General features: G+C 41.1%; 1 pseudogene; it reads right to left on the reverse strand.

Moving 5' to 3' along the window:
* Nucleotides 1-322: 322 nt before the first annotated feature.
* LOC146829116 (zygote arrest protein 1-like) overlaps nt 323-27,316 on the reverse strand; it is a 40,079-nt pseudogene continuing 13,085 nt past the window's right edge.

A 27,316-nucleotide genomic window follows, 5' to 3' on the forward strand; every position in this document is an offset into this window, starting at 1 on the left:
CCTGATGCTTATAGCCTTCCTGGTTCCTCAGATAACTGTACTGCTGCTTGAGGCCTGTCCTGATATCTGAGAAGGAAGACTGGGTCTACTGCCTTCATCCCAGGCTACCTGAGTGCCTCCAAGTGTCAGTAGGCTGACCTCCTGCTCTGAGATACAGGGATACAACAAGCTCCAAAGACCTCCCAGCAGCTTCTGAAATGCAACACGATCTGCCTGGACCTGTCTGAGCCCACTTGGCTTCTGCTAGAGTTAGTCCCTGATCCCCAAGAGGTGCTTCCCCAGGTCTTGTATGCTTGGCAGCCATCAGAGTGCATTCCTCCCACTAAAAGGTAAAATCCTGAAGTTTTGGGCTCTTCACAGCCATGAATAAGCTGGTTCGTGCAGGGACTCTGCTGCCCATGATGACTGCTAACATGAAGCTCCAGTGAGACCAGCTGTTCGTGCAGACAGCATCCTCCTCCCAGCCAATGGGTTTAGCTCCAAACTGTCAAGGGTGAAAAAAGTCAAGGCAGGTCTGATGTCAGGTGCCTTTGTGTGTGCTGTGGGGGTTCCATGATGGAATATCGTTAACATAAATATCGTCAGAAATAAATATCGTCACTAAAATATCGCTTACATTAATATCGTCATCCTATACTTAAACAAGGATTCACACAAATATCGATTTTTTTTTATCGACAACCCTAATATCGTTCACACTAATATCGACAACATAAATATCGACTACTTCATGATCGACTTTATTTTAAATAACATGACCTTAGACATATATATCGACTACACTAACATCGACTACCTATCTGCTTATAGAAATATACAAAAAATATCGTCTTTTTATTACCAACTCGATATGCACTATTCTTTTATTTTACACACTTTTTTTTAACTATTTAACTTTACAAAACTATTCACACATATAATTATTTAACGGTTTTCTAATTCTAAATAACGTTCTCGACCAATGATTTTGAAATTTCACTAATTGAACCAATCAAAAGCTACCATTAATTAACTCACTAATATAAAAACAATTATACACTTAACGTAATTTACCATTTTTGGGCCAAACTTGGAGAAAAACAGTTACCTTGCTGAGAGAAGAAAATACAAACCTACGTCTACAACTACAAAACGTCATACTACACTTGAAGTAAGTAAAATCCCATTGCTTTTTTCATTCGAACTTAGCATAAAGTAGATAAACTCCCTAAATTAAAAAGTGTTCTTCTTTAGAGTGAAAAAAGAACATGTTGAACTTCTCAACAACGACCAGAAACTTACATGTAAAAACATTTATTAACTACCTTATCCATGTCTACTTAGATAGCTGACAAAAATTATTTAAACTTGCTAAGTAAATGTACAATTTACTTCATATATTAACAACTACTATCATCCAAATACTATAAGTAACACAATGATTAGAAAAAAAATATGAATGCTGCACTAGGTTGCTGTCCAGTAGCACAGGCGCAAAGGAGGATAGTTCAGTTAATCCATGAATGTATAGGCAGCATACGTGGCAACTGCTTCCAACAAAAAATCGTTTGCAGCGCCACTAAAAGTCTCAGCCATCCATTTAATTAAAGAAAAGGAACATACGTGTTCTTCAACCATCGGAGCCTCTAGCACAATCAGAGGGCAACCGGAATGTTCCTCTAAATAGCTCATTGCCAAGAAGTCGTAGGCAGCCCTTGATATCTCCCAATTACCCAGGATACCATGCGCCGCACCACAAGCCATAATCCGGACACCAGAACAGGCCAACTCGTGAGACACTAAGGGCCTCATCAGTCGATCGAAATCCGGCACCGGAGACATCGTGTTGGTCAAGCACAAATCCAGAGGCCATTCAAAGGGACAATCCAGGCAGTGAAATACAGGTTGCACGCAGGTGAAGTAGGAATACCTGAAGGATAATCCATATGCCAGGCTTAAAGTCGCCAATGGCAGAGTACCATAAAAGTCAAGCATCCTATCACGAAGAAGATGCAGACGTGACAGGTGCTCGTGTGGCACAGAAACAGCAGCCATTCCGTAGTATGAAAAGTAAAAGCAGCACACCTGCCACCAGCGCCAGAAGCAGCGGAACACCTCCAAAGATGCTCGAGAAAATCGAATGAAAAAATGCCGGAATCACACCAAAAATAGTTTGAAAAGAGGTCACGAGGCCTGAGCCTACAAGTTTAAAAAAATGAGCCAGGCCGGTCGTGGACGAGGCATTGAAAATAGTTAGGATCAAAGCTCCGAAATGTAGGGGGAGGTCAGTATTCAAAACCGCCTGTACCTCAGTGCGCGTATTAGCAACGTGAAGGACAAATGTTTCACGAGAGGAAGTCAATGACACCTCTTTTTGGAACAATACAGCTCTTATTCTGCTCAACTTGTTGAACTCTGCTTTCAAGGTTGGAATCGAAGGCCAGATGGAAACATCCAGCCGCCCGTGCGGGGGTGAAAAGAGAACATTATTGCAGGAGACAACCCTCTCCGATACAGTTACTATATATGGGATTCCCACTAACATCCCACAGCAAGCTTCATTATTCAAAATTAAATAACTACTGTTTGCAAGCAGCGTCAAAGAAGGCGTAATCACAGGCACTGAGACACCTCGTAGGACGCAGGCCAAAATCGGGGCTTGTACATTGCATGCACCGTGTAATTGAATGTGCCTACATACCAAGGAATGATCTGGTGTCGTGGTACATTCCTCACCCTTCAGATAAACCTCAGTTCCGTCCCTAGTACATCTATACGTAAAGGGGAAGGACCAAACCTCATGTATGAAAGCGGTGCCCAGCTGTTCATATCTACCCAGAGCATAATGTTTCATACAAGACGTAAACTTAAGAAGTGCGAACGGTAGAGTTATCAACCCGTATATAAGCCACGTGACTGAATTGATTTCCGCCACAGAGAAAGGTAACGGTTCTAATTTTTCAATATGTAATAATGAATATTTAGCATCTTTCATGGACATAAATAGCTGCTTATCAGTAATGTTAAAAGGAATGAATAACGATGTAGTGCTCAAATAGTCCCAAGGGACCCTCCCTGCCTTTAACGTCTGCAATGTCCATGCAAACTGCATAACAGAACGCAACTGGTTTTGACCATTATATAACACAGACATATCATCATGCACAATATCAACAACTGACGAAACAATATTATCTAATGTATAAATTCTGGAAGAGAGAGTGCTAATGCTGTTATCTATAACGGCTAAAACCTTTTCCATGTTTGCTTGGTCAATAGCTCTCAATCTTGAAGCCGCCTCAATTTGCGAAAATTTCCACACTTCGTTGTAAATAGCATACGCCCACCTTTTGGTTCTGCCACCCACAGGACCTTTAACAAAAGAATTCAAATCTATTTTGTCATGTAACTTCGATAAATGAACTTTGACAGATGCTAAGGTGGAATGTCGCAGCCAGGATTGACATAACTGTCCCACAGAGTATGTAGTTACAGTATGTGACGACTCAAACCGAGGGTCTACGCGTTCCAGAGGACTAAATACCCTTTTGATCAAAAATAAATTGAAAACTCAGGGAAAGTTCTGGATAGTAAACCATAATAAATTACTATTCTAACTCCAATCCAACATAACTCAGGGAAAGTGCTGGATAGTAAACCATAATAAATTACTATTCTAACTCCAATCCAACATAAGTCAGGGAAAGTGCTGGATAGTAAACCATAATAAATTACTATTCTAACTCCAATCCAACATAAGTCAGGGAAAGTGCTGGATAGTAAACCATAATAAATTACTATTCTAACTCCAAACATAACATAAGTCAGTGAAAGTGCTGGATAGTAAACCATAATAAATTACTATTCTAACTCCAATCCAACATAAGTCAGGGAAAGTGCTGGATAGTAAACCATAATAAATTACTATTCTAACTCCAAACATAACATAAGTCAGTGAAAGTGCTGGATAGTAAACCATAATAAATTACTATTCTAACTCCAATCCAACATATGTCAGGGAAAGTGCTGGATAGTAAACCATAATAAATTACTATTCTAACTCCAATCCAACATAAGTCAGGGAAAATGCTGGATAGTAAACCATAATAAATTACTATTCTAACTCCAAACATAACATAAGTCAGGGAAAGTGCTGGATAGTAAACCATAATAAATTACTATTCTAACTCCAATCCAACATAAGTCAGGGAAAGTGCTGGATAGTAAACCATAATAAATTACTATTCTAACTCCAATCCAACATAAGTCAGGGAAAGTGCTGGATAGTAAACCATAATAAATTACTATTCTAACTCCAAACATAACATAAGTCAGGGAAAGTGCTGGATAGTAAACCATAACATAAGTCAGGGAGAGTGCTGGATAGTAAACCATAATAAATGACTATTCTAACTCCAATCCAACATAAGTCATAAAAACTGCTGGATAGTAAACCATAATAAATTACTATTCTAACTCCAAACATAACATAACTCAGGGAAAGTGCTGGATAGTAAACCATAACAAATTACTATTCTAACTCCAATCCAACATAAGTCAGGGAAAGTGCTGGATAGTAAACCATAATAAATTACTATTCTAACTCCAAACATAACAGAACTCAGGGAAAGTGCTGGATAGTAAACCATAATAAATTACTATTCTAACTCCAATCCAACATAAGTCAGGGAAAATGCTGGATAGTAAACCATAATAAATTACTATTCTAACTCCAATCCAACATAAGTCAGGGAAAGTGCTGGATAGTAAACCATAATAAATTACTATTCTAACTCCAAACATAACATAACTCAGGGAAAGTGCTGGATAGTAAACTATAATAAATTACTATTCTAACTCCAATCCAACATAAGTCAGGAAATGTGCAGGTTAGTAAACAAAATAATATTTTTCTATCTAAATTATTTTTTAGACCCTATTCCCCTATAATACCAAAATAATGCTTCTTCAATATTAATTTAATATTTTTTATTAATATTAAAAAATACATTTCGTGTAAAAAATTTAATTTCGATGTTAAATTTTGATTTCATGATACATTTCTAATTTATTAATATTTTATGCAATTTTTAAAGACTACATTTTTAAATTACTACCCACCCTAATCCCCTATAATACCAAAAACCCGCTCCTAAAATTTTTATTAGAAATTTTTAAATTTAATTACAAATTTAAATTCGTAAACAATTAGAAATTTAAAATTAAATTTTTAATTTCTTAATTATTTTCAAATTTGTTTATATTTTATAATAATTTACTATTCTAACTCCAATCCAACATAAGTCAGGAAATGTGCAGGTTAGTAAACAATATAAATGTTTCTATCTAAATTATTTTTTAGACCCTATTCCCCTATAATACCAAAATAACGCTTCTTCAATATTAATGTAATATTTTTTATTAATATTAAAATATAAATTTCGTGTAAAATTTTAAATTTCGAGGTTAAAATTTGATTTCATTATAAATTTCTAATTTATTAATATTTTATACAATTTTTAAACACTACATTTTTAAATTACTACCCACCCTAATCCCCTATAATACCAAAAACCCGCTCCTAAAATTTTTATTTGAAATTATAAAATTTAATTACAAATTTAATTTCGTGAAGAATTCGAAATTTCAATTTAAAATTTGGATTTCTTAAATATTTTCTAATTTGTTGATATTTTATAATTTTTTAAAAAACCAAATTTTAAATTACTACCCACCCTTATCCCCTATAATACCAATAACCCGCTACTAAAATTTTAACTATTCTTTTGTAGAAAATATTTTTTAACACATAATATTACTAGTAGGAGTTTTGTAAGTTTTTTAAAAACATAATACATATTTTTTTATAAATTTTATAACAACTTATATTTTTCTGTCGATATAATATGAAACGACATTTTCTTCAACGATATTCTGTTCGTCGATATTTTTTTATGACGATATTTTTGTCATTCTCACGAAACGATATTTTTTGAAAAGATATTTTCTATAACGATATTTTTCACAGTCGATATTCTTACCACGATATTAATGCTAGTCGATATTTTCCCGTCGATATTCTATCTTTATACCTGCTGTGGGCAAGGTTCTTTGAAATGTAATCAGGGCAGTGTCCTGCTCCTCCTCAGCCATCCTGCCAGAAAGACGCTCTCCCAACAATCCCCAGGTCTTATTGTTGACTGTCTGGGCCCAATATACATTCTTGATAGGGGATCCAGTGCCAGTCTCAGACAGCTAGCAAGTCACAGGAAAAGGCTAACTGTCAAAACGTGGTATTTTAAAAAATATAATATAAAATCCGTCTGTACGAATAAAGAGGATTTTAACTTACAATTCATTTGAATGCAAACATTATTTCTCTATTTACTCCCAATCTGAAGGTTGCACTTATTCATTGAAATATTGTAACCCAGGATTAACCTGTGGGAGAGATAGGCCTTACAACTGTGAACATCTCATTTAGGAGTTTCTCACTTTCAGAAGATGTCAAACTTAAACACATGTGTCCTACCTATTTAATATCATGCAACCTGCCTTATGAGCCTTTAGGGCCTTCTTTAAGGGTGACTTATAAATTGGGTGGGCAGAATTTGTGGAGTTTGATTCAGCAGAATCACGCGAAATTACATAAAAGTTCTACCAGATTCTACTGAATTACGCAATGGGGTAGAGTGGGGATTTGGTGTTATTTTCTGAGCGCAAAATTCACACTTGCATCCAAAAATGGATGTAAGGATGCAGTTTGCCTAAGAAAATAGCACAGTCAAATACCACTCGACGTCCTGGCATACTCTGCAGTGATTAAGTCTTTTAATCATTGCAGAGTATGTAAAGGTGCTAAGTGGTATGTAGTCATAGCTAAAGTTTAGAAACCACTGCATACTACTCAATGCCCTTGCATACTCAACAGAAATTCCGCCGGCAGAGAGGAGGAATTCACATTTTTCAGTAATTCTGCATTACAAGAGTAATGCGGAATTCCCACAATAACTCCTATTTTCAATTCCTCCCAAGCCTTATCATAAGTATTAAAAATAAAGGTTTAAGCCTTCCAAAAGGTTTATTTTGCAGGTCGAAATGGAACTTTAAAACTGTACTGGCAGAACTGAGACATGTTTTCAAAGGCTACTTCACTGGGTGGAGCAATGCGTGCAGCAGCTAAGTTGTAGCATTTAACTTACAGGCCCTGGGTACATGTAGCATCATTTACTAGTGGCTTACAAATAAATTAAATGTGCCAATGTGTAGTCCAATTTTCCTATGCTTTAAGGCGAGTGGACTAGCACTTCAACACTGGTTAACGCAGAAAAAGTGAACAGAGCTCTAAAAGCCAACAAAAACGGGTTCATCAAAGGAAGGGGAACATCTGACGTGACCATGCAGAAAGGGCCACATCCAGCAGTAGCTACTCATGTTCACATAGTAAACATTTGCAGCACCATGTTGACCGGACAGATAATCAGAAAGTTAACTAATAGAACGCTCAACCTACTAGAGAAGTCTCTGTGTGGTCTTGGGTGACTTTATTTCATGGTGCAATGGTCCAGATGGTGCTGCAGCCACTAGTCTCTAGATAGCCATGCCAACACTTTTATTTACACAGCTCCTACACTTTAACCTCTATTCAAGAGAACATAATCAATGTAAATCTATGTAATAAATTCAAACATCTTATCAAAAAGCCTATGCTGCCCAAACAATATCAACCACAGAGTGTAGGAAACAATGAACCTGGCTCGGAATTACTTTAGAAAGAGCTTGCAAAATAAATGGTATACCTGCACTCCTGTAAGCTAACTAATAGAAAAGTTCAATGGTGTGGATAAAATGTTTGATTGAAAATAACTGGAGCTGTAACCTCATGAACTTGTTGCCTTTATAGAATAATACCAGTTATTTATTGAAAAATGTGTAAGAATTTAGATGATATAAAAAATCGAAACATATATAATGGTCACTAGCTGGTGAACCTGGGACAAATCTATTTCCAAGTGTTTATTTGCGTTTTGATCCTTTAAAACCATTCCCACTCTGTTTGCAGGATCAAATGATATTTGTTTTCATTTACATTGGATCCTGAACCTAAGGGGGCCCATAAAGAATGATTTGATGTTAATCCATCTCCATCTTGTTTCTGAAATGAAGCAAAATAGTCATTCTTTTTACATTTTCATTTATGTGGTCTGGCATCATTTTAATGCTGTGACAGTCCCATGTCCGTCGGGCAACTCCACTGCCTTTGGAGGCACTTCCGAGTACTGGTATCTGAAATGTCTAAAGTTTAAAGTTTGAGGGTTGTAAACGATTTAACATTTTTAATGAGCTGGGAGTGGATGAACCCTTCCTACTTCAAACTCCCTGTTAATTGGGAATCCAGATTTCAACGACCTGTTCAGATTAGCAAGCCTCATTATTTCCTCAGGAGATCAAGAACGCTGATGCTCGTCCCCCTCGTTTCTGCCCTCCAAGTTAACTAAATACGTTTATAGAGTTGAAACTTTCCTTACAGTCGTACAGCTGAATTCTAGTTATGTTCAGTTTCAGTGAAATTATTTCTTCTTGTGGACTCTCACATTTAGGGCTTGTCAGAATGTGTGGATTCCTGCAATCACAGCTTGAATCGGGTCTCCGCGCGCCACTGTAGATGGCCCCAGTTCTTTAGTCGCAGCAAACCCATGCTTGCCTTTGACACCAGAGAGCAGCTCTGCAGAGTCCACCGCAGACTGCTGATCTGGAGGTAATTTGTAGCACTGCATTCTCTGTCTCTTTCAACAAATCCCTCGAGCACAGTACCTCTTTTTTTCTGCTTGTTAGTATCCCTCTGGAAAAGGAAGCAGGTTTAAAAAATGCATAGTGTGTTTGCATAGAATAGTTAGAAATATGTAGTTACAGGCAGTCCTGGTTCAACATCCTGTAAGGCATCTTTTAGAATGTGCACTTATGTTGATGGGTAAAGGTTAGTTGGACTGTTTTGATCCACACAGCAGCTGAGTAAACTGGGATTATGTTAGTACTGGACACGTTTGTCACATGAAATTAATACTATGCATTGCAAATTGCACTGGAAAGCCCAAGCCCAGGAGAAAGGTTTCAGCATCAGTAATCGCAATGCTGGAAGCAATTGCATGAAGTGAGGCAAAAGAGCTTTAGGCGCCCGAACTAGTCGTCCTTTATTGGTCGAAGCCGTGTACCGAGCCTGTGAGTCCTGAGAGGAGGGGAGGGGGACATACAAAGGCCTCGCTGCCCGTCGGTGGACTCAGCAGGATACATGGAGATATGTGATACCCACGCATTGCTTTGAACAGTCAAAGACAATTGCAAATGCATTGGTAACTTGTAAATCTGAGGCAATAATAACTGGAAGGCAATAGCAGAAGTAATTATTAAAAATGCGACCAAACAGAGAACACCTGACATTTTATTCAGAGCTATTAGAATGTCTGCCAGTTTGTTAGAAATGTGCTCCATTAAAATCCCCTTTACATCTGCTTAGGTCAGTAGCGATTAGTGCACCCCAGGTCGATCCGGTGGAGAGATCATTGTAGGGCTTTCACCTACCTGGCATAATGTGCCCTTGACATTTAAAGTCCTTTCCCAGCAAACAGCACTCGAGGATTTTATACACATGTTATTGGAAAATGCACAAAGTATTTTACTCACCTGTCCCTCACTGGGCATCAGACTACAGCGTGGGAAGCTGCACGCATGTGGTAATGAGACAGCTGGTGCAGAGCTAGACACATGATTTAGTATAATAGTCCGCTTTCATCATCGTCCTGAATATGAGCAATGAAATATCATTAATAAGGTTAGGGTATACTCAAATATCGTGTTTGAAACAAATTCACAGTCATCATGGAACAATAGAAAATTCTCACGGTATAGATGTATTATTTCTCGGTCATTGTGTGAACAAAATATTGTGTCAAGAATATAGAGGACAGAAATATTGTGAAGTTAAGTTTCCATAGGAAAGCAAAGTTTTACAATATATATAACTCCAAATATATGTGCCTTGACACTATATATATATATATATATATTATGTTAACAATAGGAAATCTATAATTACCTATTTGCACTTACCTTCTGGATATTTTGGTAATCAATATTTTTGTCACAATTTTCCGTCCACACAATATTTTTGGTCCGAAATTTAGTAAGTTATCTGAATTTAAACCAAAAATAGCAATCTTTATTGCAGCGCCTCTATTCTTCAGTACAGGCAAATGTGCTTTCAATTAAACAATTCATATTTCAATCACAACCAATCACTCCAAAAGATAGGTAGAATGATTTAGACATTGTCAATCAGAACAAATATGAGTTGGACTACAATAGCAGAAATCTTGCCCACAAAATAAGAACCTTTTGTTATTCCAGTGTTCCCAAGAGTTAGAGGCATCATGTTTCATTTCGAGTTACATCAGAACCAGAGAGGTATGCGACAAAATATCGCGCAAAAAATATTGTGTAGCAGAAATATCACGTTTGAGAAATCAAGATGCACAAATATTGTGTGCAAAAACATTGTGGACAAGAATATTGATTTTAAAGTAAGTAATCATTTATAAAAACATCATTGTTACTAATATCGTCTTTAAATATTTTTTGTGTATATGAGTATTTATTTTAATTGTATATGTTATAAATTGCTAGTATAATTATGTTAATGTTTTTTTAATATAGCTTACAAATTTTTAGTTGTTTTTACTGCCGTAGCAGGTTGTTGGGTTTATACTAGGTACAGGATGGAAAGTAATGTAATTATAATTAATAATTCATTATAAATTGACATTAAATATTTAATTGATAATGAACTATTTTAATTGTGTAATACATTTTTTATTTATGTGAAATTTTACTTGTGGGTTGTAGAGTTAGTAGGGGTAAAGGGTGTGAAGGAAATTAATTATAATAATTAATAAATAACGTTAATGGCAGCTTTCAGAAAACTGACTGAATCAATAAGTTAGATTTAAAATTTCTATTAAAATGAGTTATTGAACCATTTTTCTAGCTACTCCCAAATTGATTTTAGCACTTATTAGAGTTAATAGTGTAAATGAGGTCTAACTTCGGGGAGAGTCAGCTGTGTCACAGTGGAAAACTTCTTTGGACATGCAAAACATTAAATATATATGTCTTACTTTTAAAATATCATGCTCCCTGCCCTATGTGTGTTTACGGCCTTCCTTATGGGTGTCTTATAAGTATAAGTATAAGTATTAAAAAGGAATGTTAAGGACTGGCAAATGGTTTTCAGGCAGACATAGTAGTTTTAAATTGCACACCCAAGCTGCAGTGACAACCCTGAAGACATTTTACAGGGCTACTTTAGTGGGTGGCACAATGAATGCTGCTGCTCACGAGTGGCATTTAATTTACAGACCCTGGGTACTTTTAAGGGCCATGTTACATGGCCCTTAAAAGTAATTGAATATGGCAATTAGGTGTAAGCCAATTTTACCTTGTTTAAAGGGGGACACAAGCACTTTACCACTGGTTAACAGTAGTAAAGCATGAAGAGTCCTATATCCAGTAAAAATGGATTCAGCAAAAAAAGGTAAACATCTGGCAAAAACCACACAAACAATGCTCATTTCCAATTACATTCATGGCATGAAAAGTGAAATGTCACTGGACTTCAGCACTGGCATTGGCTTCAACTTATCCATCTGAGAGAGGGACAGGCCTGCTTACACATTTTTTTCTTTAAAATGGAGATTCGAAATTGGGATGTCTGGCACTGTAGTCATTTATTTCAAGTGCATTTGTCCTGTAGAAAAAGAAACTTAAAAAAAAATATTAGCAAAGTCATTCCGCAAGTGTGCCTTATAATCCCAGCATAGTCAGTGTTTAATATAAAACAATGGGGATCCATTGGGAAGAGCACGCAAACACAGTTCCATGTACTGTGTAGGCAAAGATGTATCAGTAGGAAGAGGTTTAATTATAAATATAATCACTTTTTCACATCTAGGCATAGGGAACAATTACAAAGTTCATTAAAAGTTATTTTCCACTTAATTATAAACATTTATTCACTGCTACAGTACATTTTTTATACATTTAGAGGCAAAATATATTTAGAAAAATGTACTTTGTGCTGACTTAGAGTAAATTAGTTTGCAACAGGTTTGCTTCTCAACCATGCTCTAAAGACCAATTACACATTATTTCCTGACTCGTTAATGACCCACCTCATGGAAAACAATATCTTGACCTCTGACAGCAGGAAGGCATGAGTAGTGTGAACAGAGAACACTAAGCAAAAATTATCCATCATGAAGGGGGAAGAATCAGTTAGCAGTACAACAATATTTCACAGTGCTTCATTTGAAGGGGAGATGCCAAATTTGGGGTGCCTGGAACTGTAACTATTGATTGCTAGAGGCAGAAGGACCACCAGGTCTAGAAATGACAGAGGAGAGGAAACCTTATGCCCATAAGGAAAGGGGGCTAGAGGAAAACCAAAGGGCCAGCAGCTATCAGAAGGTTAAGGCACCCTTGCTTGAGAGGCACCGGAAATTTGTGTAGTAAGAAATCAAGTCTAGTAAAAGAAGGTACGGATTCTGTGAGAACCTAGCAAGAACTGAGTGGAAGAAAATCCCCTTAGAGCATTCTGGCACCTGGAAATAAATGATATTCAAGGAAGACTCTGCCTGACTACTGGAAGAAGAACTGTTAAGGATTTTAATACCAGTAGGTCCCTGGGCCTTGAACTGCCCTGCAAGGGTCAAATCAATTACTTCTGTTACTTGATATAGAGACAGACAAAATCAGTAGTCCTGAATTTAAGATGACCCAGCTAACCCCCTCCTACAGAAACCAAGGCTTGAAAGAGGTTTGGCACTAGACCCTGCCCTAAGGAGATAATGGTGCCAGGATTGACCAGGCAGAACATTTTCAGCACTTTTAAAAAATGGGTAATATGTTTCCACTTACAGAGTACCATATCAAAGTACTGGGCATTTCCCAGGTAGGACATGCACTCAGGTGGCAGGAAAATCAGGTTTGTCTCACTCAGCGCCTGTTCTACTTTGAAAAAGTGTTCAGCTGACGCTTTCGGTAAAGACATCCAGCCCTGTTGTGCCATGCCTATCTACAGCTTCCATTCTTGCCCTCCTGGTGGTTTTGAAAACAACAAAATTGACTAAGTCTCTAGGTAAAACCTTCTACCAGTGTGGGAAGGAAAACCTTTCCCAGCAGCAAAGTGACTTCAGCAGCTAAAAAATCCTGCTTTACTCAGCTTGGAGCTTTTGGTTCAAAATCAACAGCTTCAGTAGTAGCTTGATAACAACATATTTGATTTTCAGGGACACTTTCTGGCTTCAGCTTCTGACCTTTGACTTCCAAAAGTAGAAAAAGTTCCAAGGTGAAAATTTAGGAGCTTATTACGAGTCTGGTGGCCCACTGCCACCCTATTATGACCAGGGATGTTAGGCCACCCCGTGACCACCGCAACCCCCAGGGATCAGAGATTCTTGGCAGTGGTGTGGTGATCTTGAGTCTGCAATAAGCTCAGCGGGGTGGCTGCAGCCCCGCAAAGCATATTACAAGTTTCCTCACCACCACACTTTTCATGGCAGTGCAACAGCCATGAAAAGTGTGACAGTAAGGAAACAAAGGGGGTCCCACAGGACCCCCTCATTTCTCACACCATGTGGATGCACACAGCGGGGCACAACATGTGCCCGTCTGTGTGCATGCACCCCAGTACCTGCACGGCATGGACAGCGGCAGTTCATGCCACACAAGTACTGCCTTTGATGTTCCCAGTGCAGTGCTTATTTCATAGGCACCACCCTGGGAACGCCAAAGAACTGCCCGCCAGACCAGGAGAAAACTCCTGATCTGGCAGGCAGTTTCTACATGGGGAGATCCTGCTCCGGCACCACCATACTCATTATAAGGCCCTTATGGGCACATTCTCAAGAACGGCGTTAAAATTATCGCCGCTTTAGCGACAGGAAACTGCCTCTAAAGCGGCGATAATGAGCTTGATAATAGGCCCTTGAGAATTCCAATAGAAGCCCAGGTTCACACCAAAACATGGGCTTCTGTTGGAATTCCCGAAGGCACATTTCCAAGCCCATTATCGCCGCTTTAGCGGCAGTTTCCTGCCGCTAAAGCGCCGAGAATGTTAACACCGTTCTTGATAATATGCCCCTTAGACTTTTGTGACCCACTTGGTGTATCTAATCTCCACTCCATCCTGGTCAGCTTTAAATCATGGGTAGTGCCTGGTCAATGCAAACAGAAACGTTCTATTTGTGCATTGCATTTTCTAGGTGCTTTTCGTCTTACAAAATCCTACCTTGGTCATTTTGGTGTCTTTTGATCATTTAATTGTTTTGTATTTTCTAAGCATGTTTTGGTATTTTATTCTTCTGCTTTCTTGACTTTTCAAGGGTTAGTACCATTTGAACTGGACATGCAGAAAAGTATCTGCCTTTCATCACAGGCACCAGGTGTTGGGCAGGGTTTTTCTTAAAACTGGGGGGTAAACTAACTAACATATGTTAATTAAGTTGATACGAGTAACCCCTTCCCAAATAATGGCTTGCTTTCTGACACAGTGTGCAGGATAATTCCTTGTTTTTCCTTTTTGCACCTGAGCTACTTAAGAATAGACTTTCCATTGGTGAGTAAGCCATGTTTACTGATGAAGATCCTTATGCAGAACTAATATGTATTTCATGCATGTATTCAACATTCATTTGACACTCAAAGGTTCATGACAATACAAAGATACCTAAAGAAAATTAAGAATTCTTCTAATCTTGGAATATAATAAATGATAAAGAAAGCTCATGGGTAATCTTCTTGCTATAGTATGCCAGAGAATTCATAGTCTAGAGCATTCTAAACCATGTCATACTATACAAAATAAGGATAGGCAAGTGGAAATGTATATAAAAATGAAGATTGCAAAACTTCAAATCTATCTGAAGATGTACACGTCTCCTCAGATTTCCTGTTGCTTCAATCCAAACTAAAATCAGTCAAGTACCAATAAATCAAACTCACTTTGCTAACAAGCATACTAGAAAAAGTGTGCGCATCATTGACAAGGCATGCAGGTTCTGATTCAGTTATCAAAGTCTAACAATTTACAGTGCCCATTGCTCTTTTGGATTCAGAAAAAGAGAGAAAATTGTAATGAGATACAAAGTTATTGCGTTGGTGTTAAGGAGTTCTCATGACAAAAATTGAACAGTAACAACAACCAGTGCATCTTAATTGGTTACAAATAGTCGGTGTTCATTTCATAAAGATATTACAGTGAAAGAGAGTTAAAGTATTTGCCCACGCCCCACTAATCATCCGATTAAAGGAGCCACACGCTTTTCTCTCCACAGAATCACAGACCCTCTGTTAGACCTGGCATCTTTGGCGTGGTTTCCCCTGACTTTTTGCCTCTACCACCTGTATTTTTGACGCTGTGCTGGATTTCGTTTTTGCTGGTTTAGATGCCTTGGCCACTTTGCCACTGCTGATCAGTGTCAAAGTGCAAGTACTCCCTAGGTAAATTGTTATATTGATTGGTTATCCATAATTGGTATATTAGTTTCACCTGTTAGCCCCTATTAAAGTGCACTGAGTGTGCCAGGGCTGGTGATTCAAATGCTACTAGTGGGCCTGCAGTATTGATTGTGCCTCCCACATGAGTAGCCCTAAAATGGTGTCTCAGGCCTGCCACCGCAGTGCCTGTGTGCAGTTGCTAACTGCCATGCTGACTGGGCAAGTACACCTACTTTCCAGTCCCTAAACCTTCCCTTTTCAGCATATTAGTCACCCCTATGGTAGACCCAAGGGCAGGGTGCATTGTAAGTATGAGGTAGGACAAGCCCTGATGTGTGTGGCATGTCCTGATAGTGAATTACAGCCATTTTCGTTTTTCACTATTGCAAAGCTACTAGTTCTCCATAGGCCAGAATGGGCAGTTTGATTATTACATCTTATAATCCTAAACTGACTCTGGGAACATGGTAGAAATTGGGGTTTAGTATGCCTGAACTCAGAATGACAAAATACATCTTTTAGTGAAGTTGGTTTTAACATTCTGTGTTAGAAAATACCACTTTTGGAAAGTAGGTATTTTCTTGTCTAACCATCCAAACCTGCCTTTGCTAGGCTGTTTATTCCTTGTCTGGAGTTTTGAGGGACAAGGGCTGGGGAATTCCAGGGGACTGGGGAATTCCTCGAGACAGGGTGAGTCAGCACAGGGCTGAATAGAGAGATCTGCATCTAGATGGGAGGGAGGAGTTGCACCTGGGACCTGAATAGGACAGTGCCTGCCCCCACAGTGCTGGCTCCACCCCTGTGGTGCGTCTGATGTCTCTGCCCTGCACTGTGAAAGGAGAGAAGGAATCATGTCAACAAAGTGCTCCAGGGCGGTGCTTTCCCTCCACAATGCTGGCTCCACCTCCTGTGGGGCGTCTGATGTTTCTGCCCTGCACTGTGAAAGGAAAGAAGGAGTCATGTAAACAGAGTGCTCCAGAACTGGTTTGGACTGGGCAAAGGCCCCTTTGCCCTCAGAGGACAAAGGATTTTGGGGTATAAATATTGGGACCCTGATCCCAAGAAATTAGATTATCCTGGAATCAACAAGGAACCTCTGCCAAGGAGAAAACTGGAAGACTGAAGAAGATGGACTGACCTGCTGTAAGGCTGACCTGCAGTTGCTTTGCTGCCAAGGAGAGGGGAAGGACTTTGCTGTGTGCTGTGTCCCCTGGCTTGAAGGAATCTCCAAGGGCCTGAGTAGAGCTGGCCTCCTGTTAAGAAGTCCCAGGAACAATAGGACTTCACCCCCAGCTCCCCCTGAACTCTGCTGTGTGAGTTCTGCCCTTCCAGGAGTGCTTGATCCCAGTGTGGGGCCTCTGGAAGTTGTGCCTGCTGTTGGGAAGCTGACAAAGAGAAAAGAAGTAAAAGATCTGCAACTTTTTTCACGCACCGCCGGCTTAGCGAGAAAATTTCCGTCACCGCGAAGATCGTCCCAGTGCCTGTCGCCGCTGCAATGTCAACGCCGCGTTCATCTTCAGAGCGCATCACCCCCGGAGCAGGAAGATTCCCGTCGCTGCGAGTATCGTCGCAGAGCCTGCAGTCGCTAAGTGAGATCGTCGCACCGCTCATTAGCGGGCCGCATTTCGTCGCTGCGAACATCGTCGCAGAGCAATCGAAGATCATCGCACCGCTCGTTAGCGGGCCATATTTCATCGCTGTGAACATCGTCGCAGAAACATCGAAGATCATCGCATCGTGCCTTTGTGAGTACATTTCTACCGGAGAAGCTACGCCTTGGAATCCATACAAGTATCGCCTCCCTCCCCATACAGACCAGATTCGTCGCACACGCCTGCTGCATGCAGCGGGGTTGCCGCATCGCCTCTCCAGGGTCTCAGGACTGACGCTGTTGCTTGTTTTTCGACATCTGAGTGCCGCTAGGAACTTTTATCGCATCACCAGGTACTGTTGGCTAATGTGGATTATTTTGACGCTAAGCTAAGAACTCTTTTGAAACCATATTCTTGAACTGTGTATGTTGGATTTTTGTCATTTTGGTCTTGTGTAGTTTATATAAAATACTTTCTTTATCTACACTGGTGTGGAGTCCATTTGTGGTGTTTCACTGTATTACTGTGAGTGTTGGTACAAATACTTTACACATTGCCTTTGATAAGCCTGTCTTCTCGTGCCAAGCTACCAAGGGGGTGGCCATTACAAAAATGGGGTTACCCCAAAAGTCAGGGACCAGGGAATAGAATCAGTACAAAAAACAATGGTCCTAACTCAATTATTGACACAACGCAATAATCTTATCCAGTTATGTCTTTCCAGATTAGAGCTAATTACACAAAAACTCATTTAGAATAGCTCATGATATTCAATATAACATTATAACATGAAGCGTTTGCAACATCCAATTCTTGAATCACCATATATTTATTTACAAAAATCTCATAGATTATATAATGTTCAACACATGGTTGCTCCAGAGGGAACGTGCATAAAACAAGAGTGCTAAGGAGTGAGTGTGTAGAAAAAGTTAATTTGAAGGACAGTAAAGCAAACATTAAAATCCTTTACAGAGTACACGGTTATAAATCACCGTTTGAAATGGCCTGGTCACGTTTCAAAATATCACCAATCAATTAAGTATTTCATACACAGAATCTAATTCTTGTTATGGCACGTTTTAGGGAATTACGTGTACCAGGCTTTACAACAAGAGGGGTGTCGACGTTTCGACCCGTCTAAGGGTACAGAGGTATTTTGAGGCCTTGACCGTGCGGGTCTTCTTCAGGACAAAGGGGGGAGGGTGTTGGGGCAACCTGACGTGGTCCTCGACTTGACTTTGTATCTAAAATAAGGGGAAAGGGTGATAAGGATGTTGCATTGGTAACTGGTAACTACAATTAACCACCAGCAGAAGGGATTGTTGGCTTACCTGGTATAAATCCAGGTATTCAGTTCCCATAGGTAACGTGTAAAAATCAATCAATTAACATGTAGGCAGTCCTGTCTCGTATGATTGCACAGGCTGTCAAGCTGAAATTAAGCAGAATTCAGAAATTAAGGGAAAGGTCGGGGGCATACCCGTCCTCCAAAAGGTAACTTTATGCGAATTAAAAGATACCTGCAGTCGTGGGATCAGTCAGTTCTGCAGTGTCACGGGCCTTTTTTTTTTAAAAGACAACCGGAATTCATTTATTCATCTCGCTTCCTGCCGAATTAGCCGCGCTGTAAGGGAACAGATTAAGGAGTATAAGGACTTGATCCCAAGCGGTTCATAATGAAGGAATCCATCGAGGGGGTCCTCGCAGCAAGTTTACCTGCGTCCATGTAGGTCCGTGCTTCCCGTGGCGTCTCAACCGAGAGAGGCGGGAGTGCGTTAACTCTAGGTATATAGAGTCACAGAGGCAACCGTTCACGTAGTGACGGTGCTTCGGTAACTGCCAGAGTGGAAAGACTCACCGGCAACGTGAGTGTGTAGTTCACCCAAGGGCATGGGGCCTACGAAACGATCTGCAGTAACTGGGGATCGTATGAATTAGTCGTATTCAAGACGTGGGCATCTCTATAATATTCAAAATGAAACGCACAATTCACCGTCTTGGAGTTCGCTAGGAATTCATGTTCATAGTGCCCATTTCCCGGGTTGTGACTTAAAAACCATCCTATGAGAAGGTCAAGGAGTACAATATACAGTGTGCTGGGAGTCATATAAATTAAACATGTTCAACCCGTCATTAGTACATCGAAGGGCGGAGAATACAATCTTGCGTTTCGCTGGGGGAACATGTGAGTAAATAATTTCACAATTATACCGAGATGTATTTCTCCAAAAAGCGTTTTTACTGATAAATTCTGGTCAAAAACTCTTCCCAAATTCTCTCTGTTCACAGCATCATGTACCATCGCACATTGTTGACCTGCCCATATGAGAGAACATCTTTGTTTTTTCACAAATTAATTTCAAAGGATGCTCTTTAGTATTTCATTCCCTTTGTTTCCTTTAACACTTTTCCTATTTAGACTTCATTTTAAAACTTAATAATCTGACAAAACATAACCCAATTGCCTACCAGCCTGAAATAATAGCACCCTTCAACAATCTACTTTTTTACTCTTGCCCTCTTGTGTTTGTGTATGAATGAGGAAACCTTATTTTGTCACCAGCATGTGGGAGATGCATGGGGGTGGGGCTTTTTCCAGCATGACGCGTGGGGATTGCATGCTTGTGGCTGGTTTTCGCTGATTTTTGTTTCGCGATCTGCATCACCGCCGCTTTTTTCGCGTTGGTGTTTTGCATTTTTGCGGCGTCACGTTGATTTTAACGCGTTCATTTGACGCGTTGTGGTAAGTCTATTGCATGGTGCCGCCGTGTTGAGAATACCACGTTAACACAGTGTTATTTTCCAGCGATATACTGTGATGTGAAGAGTTGCGTTAAGCTACCTTTGCGGTAGTTATCACACGTTCTTGGAAATATGCCCCATCATCTTTTTTCTCCATCCCATTGTCCTACACCTCTAATAAGAACTCGTACAACATAGTTCTCAGGTTAATTCTTGGTTTCAGCATAATCAGTGACCGATATCAGCTTTGTTTTTCTTTTTTGTATTGATTCTAATCTTCGTTAACACAAATGCACATTTGACACACCCAAGAACTGTGCTGAACCTGCACCTATGTATATATAACTCGTTTTGCCTTAATTGTATTTTATTGGATGAATATATACTTAAAGAATTTGAATTATTTAGGAAAAGTGTTGTATATTTAAAATTGCTATTTTAATTGTACGACACAAACTTTTGAATATATCAGTCAGATACGGAACAATATATAGGGCACAACATTGTCATACAATGGCGAATTTAACATGAAATTTATATATATGACGCAGGTTCCCTAGGGGTACAGGGTTGCCCCCTATTTTTATTGAGAATTGAGTGGCATATATATTTTTCTTCTACAACCTTACATTGTTCTACAAGAAGCATAATTATTTCAGTGAATCTCTCTCACATGCCTTCTCAATTCTGAATAGTATATTTGCTAGAAAATACATTATTTTCTTGCTCATTCATCTCACTCCTTCTTGCCATCACATATCTCTTGTGTTGTCTTTCTTCACAAAAATGTGACTTTAACTATTTGGCGGTAACACCGCTATTACCAAAAATGTTTACTTTATTAATTTCCCTTTGGGCTACATTGGTCCATCTGCGTAGGAGATAAAGCATGTGTTCTTTCTCTACTGCTTCCTGTTCTTTCAACGACACCTAGGCTGACAAACGAAATGTTGCTCTGAAAGATCTATTTTAGAGTTCATTCGGTTTTCACCGGGTAACCAACAGTGTATTTTTCAAACCTAGTCAAATAAGTTTTTAGAAAGAAATATATTTATTCTGAGTGATGTTTCCTCAGACAAGATATTTAACTTTTTCTATTGAAGATCGATTTCTAATCTTCACCCTTTGCTCTCATAAATGTATTTCTCCAAAAATCGTTTTTACTGATAAATTCTGGTCAAAAATTCTTCCCAAATTCTCTCTGTTCACAGCATCATGTACCATCGCACATTGTTGACCTGCCCATATGAGAGAACATCTTTGTTTTTTCACAAATTAATTTCAAAGGATGCTCTTTAGTATTTCATTCCCTTTGTTTCCTTTAACACTTTTCCTATTTAGACTTCATTTTAAAACTTAATAATCTGACAAAACATAACCCGATTGCCTACCAGCCTGAAATAATAGCACCCTTCAACAATCTACTTTTTTACTCTTGCTCTTTGAATAACACCAGTGAAAATAAATTGAATCCTTTTATCTCTGTACATCCCATCAATGGTTTGAGACTGCTATTGTTTGTGGCTTTTGTTTGAATGGCCTTCAAAGTCACAACTTTATGGATGACTAAAATGTGTGTGGTTGACTTCACGCATTTCCTCGTTCGGTTTATCTTGGGCTAGCAAGATGTTTCAGCCAAAATAAAGCCTATACGGAAATACAAATATTTTATAGAGTACATGTTGCTGTTTTTTAAATAAGAGAATATTATACTTTTTACAATCGAGATTAGTACTATTGATGGGCAATTCAGATACATGGCCAGTAATTTAGATGTTCCCTTACCCCTCGGTGAACTCCCTGTTACAATGGGGAAGACTTGGAATTGTGCCCTTTAACCAGACCTCCACTGATCAATACTTAATCGTATTAACAACCATGCTCTAAGTTAAATGTAGGTTATGCGCCATCTCAGACACATTGCATGTACCTGGGCTATGTGGCTCTTGAGTAGACAACCTTTCCTCACAGCCAAGGTATGCCATGAGCTGAGGGGACTAGGCTGGATGGACTGGCTAGGATATGGCTAGGAATGGATAGGCTGGATGGACTAGTTGATATACCATATATTATTAATTCTTGGAGAGGCTAAACAGTTTTATATTATTAGCGTGCATTCGATTTAACATGAAACTGTTAAAGCTGAAAAAGAAATGTAAATATTGCGTATTATTTACATATGCCAGGTGATATATTTGATTATTAATCCATACTGAGTCAACCAATAAGTTTAGTAAAAATTCTAGAAGAAAAGGAAGTCCAATTGCTTCATGCTACAGCAGTGGCGTAACGAAAGTTGAAGGGGCCCCTCTGCAAGGTACACAGAGGGGCCCCCTCTCCGGATTTAATCACAAGCTCTCTGGGGTGAGTACAGTGCTGAGGGGGCCCCCTGCAGCTCTTGGCCCCCCTCGCAATGCCGGGGATGAGGGGGCCTGTGTTACGCCCCTTTGCCACAGCCCATGCTGTGGTCACATGTCTTGACCAACCTTTATATTATTCAAGGAACAATCATGAGATAGAAGGGAGGAAGGTAAATGCAAATAGTATTCCACTGCCTCTATCTCATGCACTGTGAGTCTCTACTATACCTAGAGGCTATTGCTCCCTGTGAGAGTCCCTGTTTGTGAAGTTGCTGAAACGTTGGAATCACAGCCGGACTGGGGACAGAAACCAGCTCTGGCATTTCCGCTCGACCGACCCCGGGGGGGAGGGGGCGTTTATTGAGGAGCGCTAGAGCCAAGCACCACTGCCGCTTTTGTTACAGGGGGGCAATAATGCAGCACTGCTGCAAAACCAGCCTCAAGTAACAAAACCGGCCCCCACAGGTCAAAAAATGGCCTCCACCCTTCCGGCCCACTGGGAAAATGCCTGCTGCATGCTACGGCCAGTCCGGCCCTGATTGGAATGCCATTGATTTGGTCATGGGCTGCTTTAGCTGCCAACAGGTGAAACTAGTGATAGAGCTGTTTGCTGTATTTTCCCTCTAAGGAGTTCTGGGAAAGATTCTTCTGCCACAATATCCTCCTGAGTGGACAGTAAATATATCATAATGTTGGGGAACTGAGCATGGAGAGAATACAGTGCCAGTTAGGGTTCGTTCAAGTGTACCTACAAATGAAATACCAGGTTCCCCCTTTTAAAAACATTCCCTTCTTCTAGAGAAGAGATGGAATTCAATATTTGCTAGTTGGACAAAAGATGTCACAGTTGTTGTCCTCAGGTTCTAGTTTAAATACATTTTTTGACACCTTGCTCGAAAAACTGTGCATGGAATTTTCCTGAATAGACTCCTGGGTCAGTGGCATCTGGTCTGCTGTTTACCAGCAGATCTACAGGTTTGCCTCGAGGAACCCTCTTCCTGAGGCCTGCGATAACTGGAACACTAAGACCTCATGCAAATTGAGCATGTTGCATACCTTAGGAGTTCTGGTAGAAATCAACAACAGAAACTACAAAAACTTCTACTTTACATAAAATCGTCTATTTTTGGGATTTAAAAATCTGAGGAAATGCACGAGCATTTTTCTGAACAAGTTAGAATCTAGGACTCAGGAAGTATCTTGTTCATTATAAACTTCATCAACCCTGCAAAGAATAAAATCAATAAACATCCATCTCAATTTTCTCATTTTTAGGTTGAACCTATAGCGGCAGCTCGCATGCGCTGCTCGCTTTGTGTGGCATGCAGTATTCAGTACGGAGTGAAGCTTCATGGAAACTCCACCCACTCTCCCCCCATTGGCTTGTGTCTTTGTCCTCTGTAAATGCTGTCTTATGATTCATTTTGAGGCGGGTATGTCGTCATTTGTCACCCCCATGGCTACTGGCCCCTTTAATTCTCTTGTTACACGGTATGTGTTCTTAAGTAGCACTATTTATTTTATGGAGCTCCTCACCTGCAAACGCAGTCTGACCTTATCGGGGGAGGCGGTGGTTTCTTGCTGCTCAGGCTCTGCGGCTGCGTCCCCTTCAGCTTTCTGGTCTTGCTTCTCTTCCTCTAACCTAGACTCCTCTGGCCGGTCCGCGAGTCTTCCCTCCGTGGTGCTACCCTTCTCCTCTGCGGGCAGTTCCCCAGAACTCTCCCCGCTCTCAGGTTTCCCCTCTCCGACACCCTTGGCCTCCGCGTCCTCTTCCTCCATGAAGGTGGTTAATCTGCGGGAAGCGACGGGCGAGTACAGTGTGATGGTTTGAGGGAAGGGAATGGTCTTGGGGGGCAAGGAGACCGGAGTCCCATCGGGCTCTTGCAGAGCCTGTCTCCACACGCTCTGCCTCCTACAGGACAGGATGCGGGGCCCCAGTGAGCACTGCACTGAGGCGTCCTGCCGGGGGTTCACCTGCACCCTACAGCCCGGATGTTAGCCTTGCGCAGGTGCAGTGTCAGGTTGGGGTTCACCTGGGACAAGATGGCCTTAAGCTGTGCATGGTGGTAGTTGTTGAAGTACTCTCAGGTGTCAGCATAGGAGGCAAGATAACCCTGCTACCTCCAGCCACCCTCCTTGTTTTTGGAGTTCGGATACCTATAGTTTTACGACGTGTAGGCCGAGTACATGGGCTGTCCATAGCCGCGTCTGATCACGTAGCTATAGTGTCTGGACCTGAGGCCTAATTAAATAAGGGCCGCAGGTGAAGTATGCAAATGGCTCAATTAAGACATGAAATTGGCATTTTGCAACCCCACCTGCAGAGACAGACCCCCAGACTCAGCATAACCGCACAACAGGGCTTAGAGTGGATAACCAAAGTTGTTTTAGCCCAAATGTACACTTCTGGTCTGTGAAAAGTGTCTGGTTTAGCTGAACCCGTCCCTACCGTGCCTGCACTTCCAGATACACACTGACCCCAAGACCACCCTCCGAGGCACCCTCATCTACAGACCCCCGGGACCACGCACACAATTCAGCGAAGACATCGCAGACTTCATCAGCCCGCACGCCCTGCCCTCCGCCGACTACATCCTCCTAGGGGACCTCAACTTCCACCTGGAGAACAACAACGACAGAAACACCACCGCCCTGCTGGACAACCTCGCCAACCTCGGACTCAAGCAACTGGTGAACACTCCCACCCACTACGCCGGTCACACGCTCGACCCCGTCTTCTCATCCAGCAAGCACATCTCCTTCAGCCACGCCACCGGACTCCACTGGACCGACCACAGCTGCGTCCACTTCAGCTTCAGAAAAACTACAATCCACCACCACCCGCAACAGGTTCCCCGCCGGAGCTGGAGCAAGATCACCGCCGAGCAGCTCACCGCCTCCCTCAGCCAGAACACTCCCACCAACACAACGGACCCCAACGAAGCAGCCAGCAACCTCACCAAGTGGCTTACCGCCTGCGCCAATGACCTCGCACCACTAAAGAACCCTCCCAGCAGACCCGGCAGCAAGAAAACCCCCTGGTTCACCGACGAACTCAAGGAATCCAAGAAGAACTGCCGCACCCTCGAGAAAGCCTGGCGGCTCGACCAGACCACAGACAACAGGACCGCCCTCAAGCACGCCAAGCGGCAAATGAAGAGCAGAAACAAGCAAAAGAGATGCCAAAGAGACTAGAGGGGTCCAGAAAGAGGCAAGAGAGGTGCACAAAAAGACAGACGAGAGGTGCACAAAGAGGGAAGAAGGGTGCAGAAAGAGGCAAGTGGGGTGCAGAAAGAAGCAAGAAAGGTGTAGAAAGAAGCAAGAGAAGTGCAGAAAGAAAACAGAGGTGCAGAAAGAAGCAAGAGCAGTGCATAAAGAACCAATATATTTACAGAAAGAGGCAAGAGAGGTGCAGAAAGAGGCAAAAGAAGTACAGAAAGAAGCAAAATAGGTGCAGAAAGAGTCAAGAGACATGCAGAAAGAACCTAGAGACATGCAGGAAAAGGGAAGAAGTGTGCAGAAAGAGGCACAAGGGGTGCATAAAGAAACAAGAAAGGTGTAGAAAAACGCAAGAGAAGTGCAGAAAGAAGCAAAAGAAGTGCAGAAAGAGGCAGCAGAGGTGCAGAAAGAGGCAAGAGTGGCGCAGAAAGAGGCAAGAGATGTGCAGAAAGAACCAAGAGACATGCAGGACAAGGGAAGAAGTGTGCAGAAAGAGGCACGAGGGGTGCAGAAAGAGGCAAGTGAAGTGAAGAAAGAAGCAACAGAGGTGCAGAAAGAGGCAAGAGAAGTTCAGAAAGAGGCAGCAGAGGTGCAGAAACAGGCAGAAAATGTGCAGTAAGAGGGAACAGGGGTGCAGAAAGAGAGAAGAGGGGTGCCAAAAGGGGTGCAGAAATTTGCAAGAGAGGTGCAGAAACAAGCAGGAGCAGTGCAGTAAGAAATAACAGAGGTGCAGGAGGAGGCAAGAGGGGTACAGAAAGTTGCAAAAGAGCAGACACAAGCAAAAGAGATGTGAAAAGAGGCTAGAGGGGTGCACAAAGAGGCAAGAGAGGTGCAGAAAGAGAGAAGAAGGGTGCAGAAAGAGGCATGTGAGGTACAGAAAGAAGCAAGAGAGGTGTAGAAAGAAGCAAGAGAAGTACAGAAGGAACCAACAGAGGTCCAGAAAGAGGCATGGGGGTGCAGAAAGAGGCAAGAGAAGTGCAGAAAGGAACACAATAGGTACAGAAAGAGTCAAGAGAAGTTCAGAAAGAGGTAGCAGAGGTGCAGAAACAGACAGAAGAGGTGCAGAAAAAGGAAGAAATGCAGAAAAGGAGAGGAGTGGTGCCAAAAGAGGCAAAAGAAGAGCAGAAACAAGCAAAATAGATGCAAAAAGAGGCTAGAGGGGTCCAGAAAGAGGCAAGAGAGGTGCACAAAGAGGGAAGAGAGGTGCACAAAGAGGGTAGAAGGGTGCAGAAAGAGGCAACAGAGGTGTAGAAAGAAGTAAGAGATGTGCAGAAAGAAAACAGAGGTGCAGAAAGAAGCAAGGGCAGTGCAGAAAGAACCAACAGAGGTGCAGAAAGAGGCAAGAGAGGTACAGAAAGAAGCACGAGATGTGCAGAAAGAAGCAAAAGAGGTGCAGAAAGAGGCAGGAGGGATGCAGAAAGAAGCAAGAGATGTGCAGAAAGAACCAAGAGACATGCAGGAAAAGGGAAGAAGTGTGCAGAGAGAGGCACAAGGTGTGCAGAAAGAAACAAGAGAGGTATAGAAAGAAGCAAGAGAAGTGCAGAAAGAAGCAGGAGAAGTGCAGAAAGAAGCAACAGAGGTGCAGAAAGGGACACGAGGGGTGCAGAAAGAGGCAAGAGAAGTGCAGAAGGAAGCAACAGAGGTACAGAAAGATGCAAGAAAAGTGCAGAAAGAGGCAAGAGAGTTACAGAAACAGGCAAAAGAGGTGCACAAAGAGGCAAGAGAGGTACAGAAAGAACCAACAGAGGTACTACTACTAAACTGAGAAAAATCCTAATTTTAAGACTTTCGGTATTCACAGAAGGCATTTAGGAGTCCTAAAGTTAGGACTCCTAACTTCTGTGAATACAGAAATGAGTAAGTGCCTTCTGT

This window comes from Triturus cristatus, chromosome 5_2 (genome assembly GCF_964204655.1).
Source record: "Triturus cristatus chromosome 5_2, aTriCri1.1, whole genome shotgun sequence".
NCBI lineage: Eukaryota > Metazoa > Chordata > Amphibia > Caudata > Salamandridae > Triturus > Triturus cristatus.